We start from the raw sequence: 8,969 nt of genomic DNA on the forward strand, positions 1-8,969 counted from the left end.
TTATATTTTAGATTGAAAGTAAAAATTAGTTGAATAGGTTCAACATAAAAGTTATATTACTTACTTACGTCTGTTACCTGTCGTGGAGGAGTATAGGCTGCCAATCACTATCCTCCATCTAACTCGATCCTAGGCAAATCTTTCCAGTTGTTTTCAGTTTCTCTTCATCCTTTACATGCCAGCTTCCAATTTTTGTTTGGATTACTTTTTTCTGGTTGGATACTATCAGCAACAGTGTTTTATAGGAGAGGACAAACCAGATTCTAGCTGTAGAGGAAATTAGGAAAAGACGTTGGAAGTGGATAAGAATACATTAAGGAAATCACCAAACTGCATCATGAGGTAAGCCCTAACTTGGAATGGTGAATGGAAGCGGAAAAGTGGAAGGCCAAAGAATACATTACTTTGGGAAATAGAAGTAGATATGAAAAGGATGAATGTTAACTGGAAATAACTGGAAAGGAAGGCTCAGGACATGGTTGAATGGAGAATACTGGTGGGTGGCCTATACTCCTCAACGAGGGGTAACAGGCATAAGTAAGTAAGTTCCAATTTCCGACACAGAGTGTTCTTTAGCCTTCCACTTTTCCGTTTCCTTTCAGGATTCCAAGTTAGCACTTGCCTCGTAATGTAGTTTGATAATTTCCATAATGTATGTCCTAACCACTTCCAACGTCATCTGTAAATGTCTTAATGGATATTAGGTATTGATATTGGGTTTGTTGTCTGGAAGCACTCAGTCGTGTAACGTACCTATATTCCAGTTCACTACTTGCAAGGAGCTTCTCCTCTAAATAATCAGTTTTATATCATTTATTCATCTATCTGTTTCCATGATTAAATATATTGTTCCTTCTACTGTAATCATTTTGTTCTACGTTTGTCTTCTCAGTATAAAATTAGAAGAACCATGATGTTAGTACTATTCGATTTCACTGTATTAAGAACTCTCAACATCAAAAATGTATATACGATATCATCTATGCCCTGTCTGAGACTCAGATTTACACAGTCTCGAATCATAATTACCAACTAGTAAGCCTTATATATAGTTAGCTTTTGACAACAATGAATTATGTTAAGATATTGTTGATTATATGACAGCCTAAATGATCAGTTTTCTAGTGACCTCATTGTTTTTAAGAGTAAATATTAATCGGAAGAACTTTTACAATTCCTATGGATGTCAGATTTAACAAGAAAATTAATTTAGTGAGAATAAAGGAACGCTTCTAACAGCTTTAACCTTTAAAGAACTTACTGGTTTTGACTTCATAGATAATCTTCAGCAATAGTTGCTATGGTGGAACGTGATTAAAGATGACCATGTATTCATGGAATGAGCTCTAAGTGACTTGAATTCTCCTTCAGATAATTATGGAGAGTATTGCTTAGAATAGGTGTTGGGTACCTGTACATTTTGTACGGCCAATATAATTTGTTTCTCAAGGGTAAGTAAACTGATGAATTCATATTAAAGTTATCCAAAGCGGTAGTTAACCTTTAACACTTCCTTAAATGAGGTACTTACTGAAGAAAATATTTCGTAGCTTTTTGAATAAAAGGTCATTCTCAGATATCTTGATCACTATTCTTCAGTATTCTTGCTGTTATTATCTCCTTTAAACTGAATGTTCATGCATAAAATTTTATTCAGAATTGTGTGTTGTGGGAGGGTACACTGTATTTTATAGAATAAATATTAGCAGAGCATTAGTTCCCTCTGGATGAAAAGTCCACTTTGCTGATGTGTGCGAAATAGCACGAAACCTAGGTTCAGAGTTTCTTATCTATCACATCCCACTACCACAGTAAATCTCAATCTAAGGCACACTATTTGGAGTCACTTAGACTGGTCAGCACATTACAAAATGATTAATACAATTCGATCAGCACTAAGGGACTAAATGAATGACACTGGTTATTGCACAGTGATCAGTTAGTTGAAAATAAACTCCATTCAACTAAACTTCAAACTATGGAGAGAGTTTCAGCTTTAGTCATTTTAGCTGAAAAATCAATAAAGTGAATAGATAATGATCAATAATTTGAAATCCTCTAGAAAGACGTAAACAAAAGTATTCTAAGATGAATTAGATTTTGACTTCTCATTAATCAACAAGAATGATTCTTGGTTACATGTATGAAAGAAGTATACAGTTCTGAGTTTTACACACATCTTTATACATTGTAACCGTATAAAACTGCTTATTTTATCTAAAGTTAGCTACAAAATACCTACAACAACTCTGAGGACTCAAACAATTTTTACTCCTAGAAAACTAAAACTAAATGTTTCATTTACAAGACTGTAATAAGAACTACAAATGAAGTAACTAAAATAAATAGTTTAAGACCTCAGATAATATAAGTAAAGATGGATAGTGGCTAGCAGTGGATACCAGAATAAGCGTTTCGTCCTGTGGATGTACCTGCATCTCAGAGTTGATGTTCACTCTGGGACTCGAACCCTGTACCTTTCGCTTCAAACGCCATCACGTTATCCATCGTACATCCAGCTGACGAGTCCCAAATAGGACGAAGTGGCGTGCGTCAAACTGGATTCCACTGCTAGCCACTATCGATCTTTACTTACAATGCTTGTGAATTAAGGCTATATTGAGGCAATACGTACAGTATGCACATATGTCAATTAGAGACTGACCAATCGCAGTCCTAACACATCGATGGGAAGATTCAAACAAACAACACTAATTGAACTCAGATAATATAGTTTAATAAATCACATCAATACATGTATATATTCATAGCTTAATTTGCCTTTCTACTGTCCTCGTCTCAAGTGTTTTCTTTCCCCTACTTATTCATATTATCTAATTGGGATGCGAATGTTGACTAAACGAAGACAGTAGTTCGTGACATATTACATAGAAATATACAATCTACTAATGAATATTTTAAGAATTCTCAAATAATATTGATCATTCGTCAAACAGGTTATTGGCTATCTAAACTTAGTACCTCAAATGGGCGAATAAAGCGATGAATACTGAGTTTGAGTTTCAATATGAATATCAACATTGGGATATAGGTACTTATAACTGACAAGTTTGAAGCTGGACAAAACCAACTTTCTGAGTTTCACAGTTATCCGAATACAAATATACTGAAACATCACTATATAATGAAAACTATTTATAAATCATCTTCAGGAGAAAATAAACAGAAAAGGTTCAAATGGATAGATCGGAATGTAGAATAACTTATCAGTTATGTATTATATTGAGTCGTCTTTTTATATATAGTACTTTATTCATTGCAATGATTTACTGTTTCTTAGTTGAAGTTTATATAGTTGAGATCATGAGTCAATTGAAGCTAGACCACCATTGAAAACCTGGCAGCACGGGACGGCCATTCCGTCCTGTTGTGGGACTCTTCAGCAGTGCGCATCCACGATCCCGCCTCCCGAGATTCGAACCCAGGACCTATAAGTCTCTGGATTAATGAGTTGATCTAAGCTAGACCACCATTGAGAATCTGACAGCACTGGACGGCCGTTCCGTCCTATTATGAAGCTCCTCATAAGTGCAAATCCTTGACCCCACACATGGTACTCAAAACCCAAGATCTTTTGATCTCTCACGCAAACGCCTAACCTCTAGACCACTGAACCGGCATCTAACGGTGGTAATATCTAATTTAAATCAACATATGATCATGTGAAACCCTTCATCCATTATCTGTGGTGGATAAATGTCTCCATCCAACAAAGGGTTGGACTCCATTGATCATGACTTCTCATCAGAACTTCAGGAAACTCATCTTGAATCTATCCCCTAATAAGCACATAATTGTTATCAAAATGGGGGTTTATAGATATGATAGTAATACATGTAACTCAATTCTAAAAAAAATTGATTATTACATGAAATGAATTTTTTTAAAAAAAATATTTTAACTCTTGATATTCTTTCATATTCTACATATTCAATAAAGGGTCTGTTAATAATAATAATAATAATTAAGACGGAAATGCGGTAATATGACAATTCATTTCCTTATTGATTATAATGAATCATATTAACTATTAGAATTCTAAAATGATGGAGACAATTTGTAACTCAGGTGAATAGTTTTGATAGAGTTTTTTTTTTTATTCTTTTGAGTTGGATAGTTTAAAAAAAGTTATACAAAATGTTTTCAAGGAGGGTCATAATGTCTATAACCATAATGATAACTTGGTTTTTTTTAAATTTTTTTTTGAATAGAAGGGGGAAAGAATTTTAAGAAATTTATTCATTAGTTTATGTCATCTATTAAAATTGTAAAGAAGAGGAGGAGGGGGGAGAGGAAAATAAAACACAACTGGAAAAACTTATTTCAATTCATTTTTGACAATTTTTTTTGATTATTCTGTTGAAAGTTTTTACTGATTTCCTGTACATTATTAGATAAAATCAAAACTTTATGTCACTCACTTCACTCCACTCCACTTACACACACACACACACACACATACACTCATCGATACATATTTATTGAATATTTGCGTATTCATCTTGGAATTATTGTTATATAACTAATAATCATTTCGATCTCATTTAATCACTTAGTCACGCTAATTTTAATTTTTAAGTGGAATATTTTTTTTGTTTCGTCCCTATTCTGTTTTTTTTCTTCTTCTTCTTCTTTTTTTCTATACTCTCTATACATTTCTTTTCTAAATTTCCTTTTATCATCTTTTATTCAAACTTCACGTTGTGTACCTAAAGACGGTTTTTGATTTGACTCTTTTTAATCTGTTATTTCTTTATATTACTAAATAGAGTAGATAGGTAGATTAGAAGGATATACTACCTATACACATGTAAACACATATACATACATACATACACATAAACATAGAGGCAGAGAGAGAGACAGAGACTCACATGTATCTTTTCTTGTACCAACGACAATTATAAATAACAATAGAGACTAAATATATATACTCAACCATCTACAAAGTTTTTTTTTCGTTTCCGTTATAATTTTGGTTTTTTTTGTTTTACACAGGAAATTCATTTGAATCACTACTTATTTACTTCTATCCTCATTCCTCCGGATTTTCTCTCTTTTTTTCTTTTTCTCGTCATCATTTTCGATCTATTTCTATCTACCCTAGTAGAAAATACATTTTGTATTGTTGTCTTTATACATTATTAGATGAATGAATTATTTTGGTCTATATGTACATATATTGGAGGGAAATTCGAAAATCATAAACTTTAAACGCTATTGATAAAAGCGGGAACGGTAGCAACACAACAAAAATAACGGTTACCACATTGAGAAAGAATGATGGTGATAATGATTAGGATGACGATAATGAAGGGAGTATAAGAAAGGTTATATTCAATTCAGAGTAGGATGAAGAATGACCAATTTGTATTACATAATTCATCAATTAGTATGTTTGATTCTAATTGAAATTTAAGTAGACAAAGTTGCACGAAATTCAAAGTTTATTAAATGGACCTATTGATGATTATGATAAATAAATAAAAAATGAATGGAAGTATTCAGAATTAACAAGATAGGTTAGATATATATCAATTTGTAACGTATTCATTTTTCAATGTTCAATGTATATTTTATATAGTTGAGATCATGAATCAATTGAAGCTAGACCACCATGGAAAACCTGAAAGCACTGGATGGCCAACTCGTCCTATTGTGGGACTCCTCAACAGTGCGCATCCACGATTCCGCCTCGCGAGACTCGAACCAAGGACCGATCAGTCTCACGCGCGAGCACTTAACCGATAGACCACTGAGTCTTTCGGCATCCAACGGTGTTAATGTCTAACTTCAACCGATTCACGAAATTGAGCAACCATTCATCAATATCTTCAGTAAGTTGATATATCCCAACAGACCTGGTTGAACTCCACTGGTTACTGCTTCTCACTAGAACTGCAGGAAATACTTCATGGAACCAGTCACTAGTGAGCATATGATCATTATCAGTGTATATGTGATGTAAAACATTTTCGGACATTTTCGCACTCAATTAGTAAGTGAATGTTACAATATAAGATTATGATTTTGACTGAAGATTTAATCTCAAACTCTAACTTATGCTTTACGTATTTTTTTTACTTAACAAGTTGGAATACCCTATAGCAACATGTTCACAGAAGATATATATAGATAGTTTCAGATGACTGAAATAAGATCATCAGTGAAACTTATTCTATTATATGCACCAATCATCCACTAAATGAATAGAAAAAGTGCTCAAAATTTTTAGATATTGTCTTTGTATTGAACGTTAAAAAATGGATGATTAACCACAGTCATAGATTAACGGAAATTTGATATGAAAACCGATCTCAGTTAGTGTATCATTGAAAACCAGGGAGGATTAGAGATGTGTTTCGTCCTGGTAAAAGAATCACCAACAGTGCTCATCCACCACCCAACTGAAGATCGAATCTAAGTCCAGCAGCCAACGTCTGACCATTAGAATCACTGAGTCAGGATCCAATAGTGCAGTTCTAACTTCAAACAATTCTGAATAGAGCTCGATGATTATTCCATGTCATTGGGGACAATTGTTTCAGTGCCAATTTGCCTGATAAGACATTTATTTAAAATGTACGGTTTTTAGGATCTTCTAGATAAGAGAAAACATGATGAGAAATTAACCTCTCAACTAAGAATATATACACTCACTGAGGTGTAAATACACGTTGTATGCATAATGTTCATTGTGAAACCTAAAGATTCTGACTTCAATTAACGGTGAGGCCATTGTTGTACACTAGAAACGAGCGTTATGCTATTGCAAAACAGCTATATAAAGCTCCTCTGGTTTCAGTGATGGTCTGACTCAAGATAAAAATTAGAAACTGCTCAAATATTTAGTTCGCTGTGTAGTGAAATGACAGAGAAGCTTTATATTCCATCGAACGATGTACGTTAGACTGTATACACTTTTGATAGAGTCTCATTATCCAAGTTGGCTAGTGCTACAGTTGATATTGTCTAGAACGACAATAAACACTTTATAACTAACATCATTTTACTACTAAGACCACAATATAATTAAGATTAAATAAGATCGTATTTTAAATAACGAAAATTTATGAGCATTAGCATTAGATATTCCATCTAATAAATTTACGAACTAAGCTATTAGCTAACCAAAGATAAAGTTGTCAGCAATCTTCATGAAGATCTTGGACATATGACATCTTTTAAACTTTTTGATAAACGATCCATTGTTTGAATGATGGTTAATAAATCGGGTTTAGGAAAAATTGCTTGTACATAAAATTCTTAGCAAAATGAAAGACGATGAAGTAGCTAGTAAGTGCATCTTGTGTGAACTTCATGGAATGTTATCATTGAGTTAGAGTGATCCAGAAATCTCCTCGAAAAAAAAAATCAAAAAAGGCTCTGAAAACGCTGAGAAACATCTTATCCAATCATCATTCAATAGAAGTTTTGCCAGAAACATCTGGAAAAAGAAAAGTTATGTTGTAGTGAACAGAACACGGTCGGGAACAATCTCACTAAAACCTGACAACCATACAGTAAACAGTTAATTTGCAAACTATCAATCAATTGTCTCAATCTTGACCATTCCTTCTGCAAATATCAGTTCATCATCTCCGATTATTATTGTCCATGCATTTTCACACCAATTGCGTTTCGTTTTCGTTCTTTCCTTATCGATCTTCTACCGAAATACATTCTCTTCCTGACCATCGTAATATGCTACTTATGTGGATATAAGTAACCCAAACCACAACGTGTCAAACTTCTGATTGGATGATTACCTATACTGCTACTATGTTTAGTAGCGTTCCAGAATTTTCCGGAAACCAAAAGCCATCTAAAATACCATAAATACCCTAGATTTTCTGTACATGAACGAACTTTTAAAGTAGAGCGTTTCTTCCATATTTTGCTCCTTTTCTTTTGTGTTCAAGTCACTGTGTAGATTAAGCCTGGGGATTACTAGTAGAGCTTAGGAACTGAATCTAGCATTCAATTAGAAGGCTTACTACATTGACGAAAATAAAAATCAGACAAATAAATTGAAACTAGAGGGAATCATTTTGAAAGGGTACTTTATAACTTTGTGAAATAAAACTTTTATTATAACTAAAGTTTGTATATTATTTGTTGAATAAACTCTGTACTATTCATAGTGTGGTGTGGTCTACTTATATCCTCATAAGTAGTATATGATGATGGTCAGACATAGAATGTATTTTGGAAGAAGATCGATAAGGAAAGAACTGAAATCAAGCGCAATTGATAGGAAACTGCATAAACAATGAGATTAGAGAAGATGGATTGATATTTATAGAATGAACAGTGAAGATTGAGACCATTGATTGTTATTTTGCAAATTCACTGTTTTCTGTATGGTTATCAGAATTTAGTGAAATAGTCTGTAATTTGTGCCTAAATACATTCGATTGTCCCCACCCGTGTTCTTGTTCACTACTATAGGACTTAAAAAAAGGTATATTTAATAAGAATTCTATTAAATTATTCTTCTCAAACGTAATCAATATTATATAAAGTCCAGTTTTGTTTCCCCCCCTTAGAAACACTTAATTATCAAAAAAAAAAAAATTAAAATCAATTTACTTGGCACACTCTGATAAATTTATGTTAAGTGTATTTTGATTATTAAAAAATTTTTTATTATTTATTTAATTATATAAACATAATTCATTTATATTTTGATAATGAACATGTGTTAATTTATATGTTAGATAACATGAGAAAAGCTAGTGATTTAATAGATTAATAAGAGATTTTATAGTTGAAATCATGAGTCTATTGAAGTTAGACCACCATAGAAAACCTGGATGGACTGGATGGTCGTTTCATCACATTGTGGGACTCCTCAGTAGTACACATCCACGATCCCGCACTCGCGAGATTCAAACCCAGGATCTATCAGTCTCATGCGTGAGCGCTTAACCTTTAGAACCATTGAG

The sequence above is a fragment of the Schistosoma mansoni genome, chromosome 4 (assembly GCF_000237925.1).
Source record: "Schistosoma mansoni strain Puerto Rico chromosome 4, complete genome".
Lineage (NCBI taxonomy): Eukaryota > Metazoa > Platyhelminthes > Trematoda > Strigeidida > Schistosomatidae > Schistosoma > Schistosoma mansoni.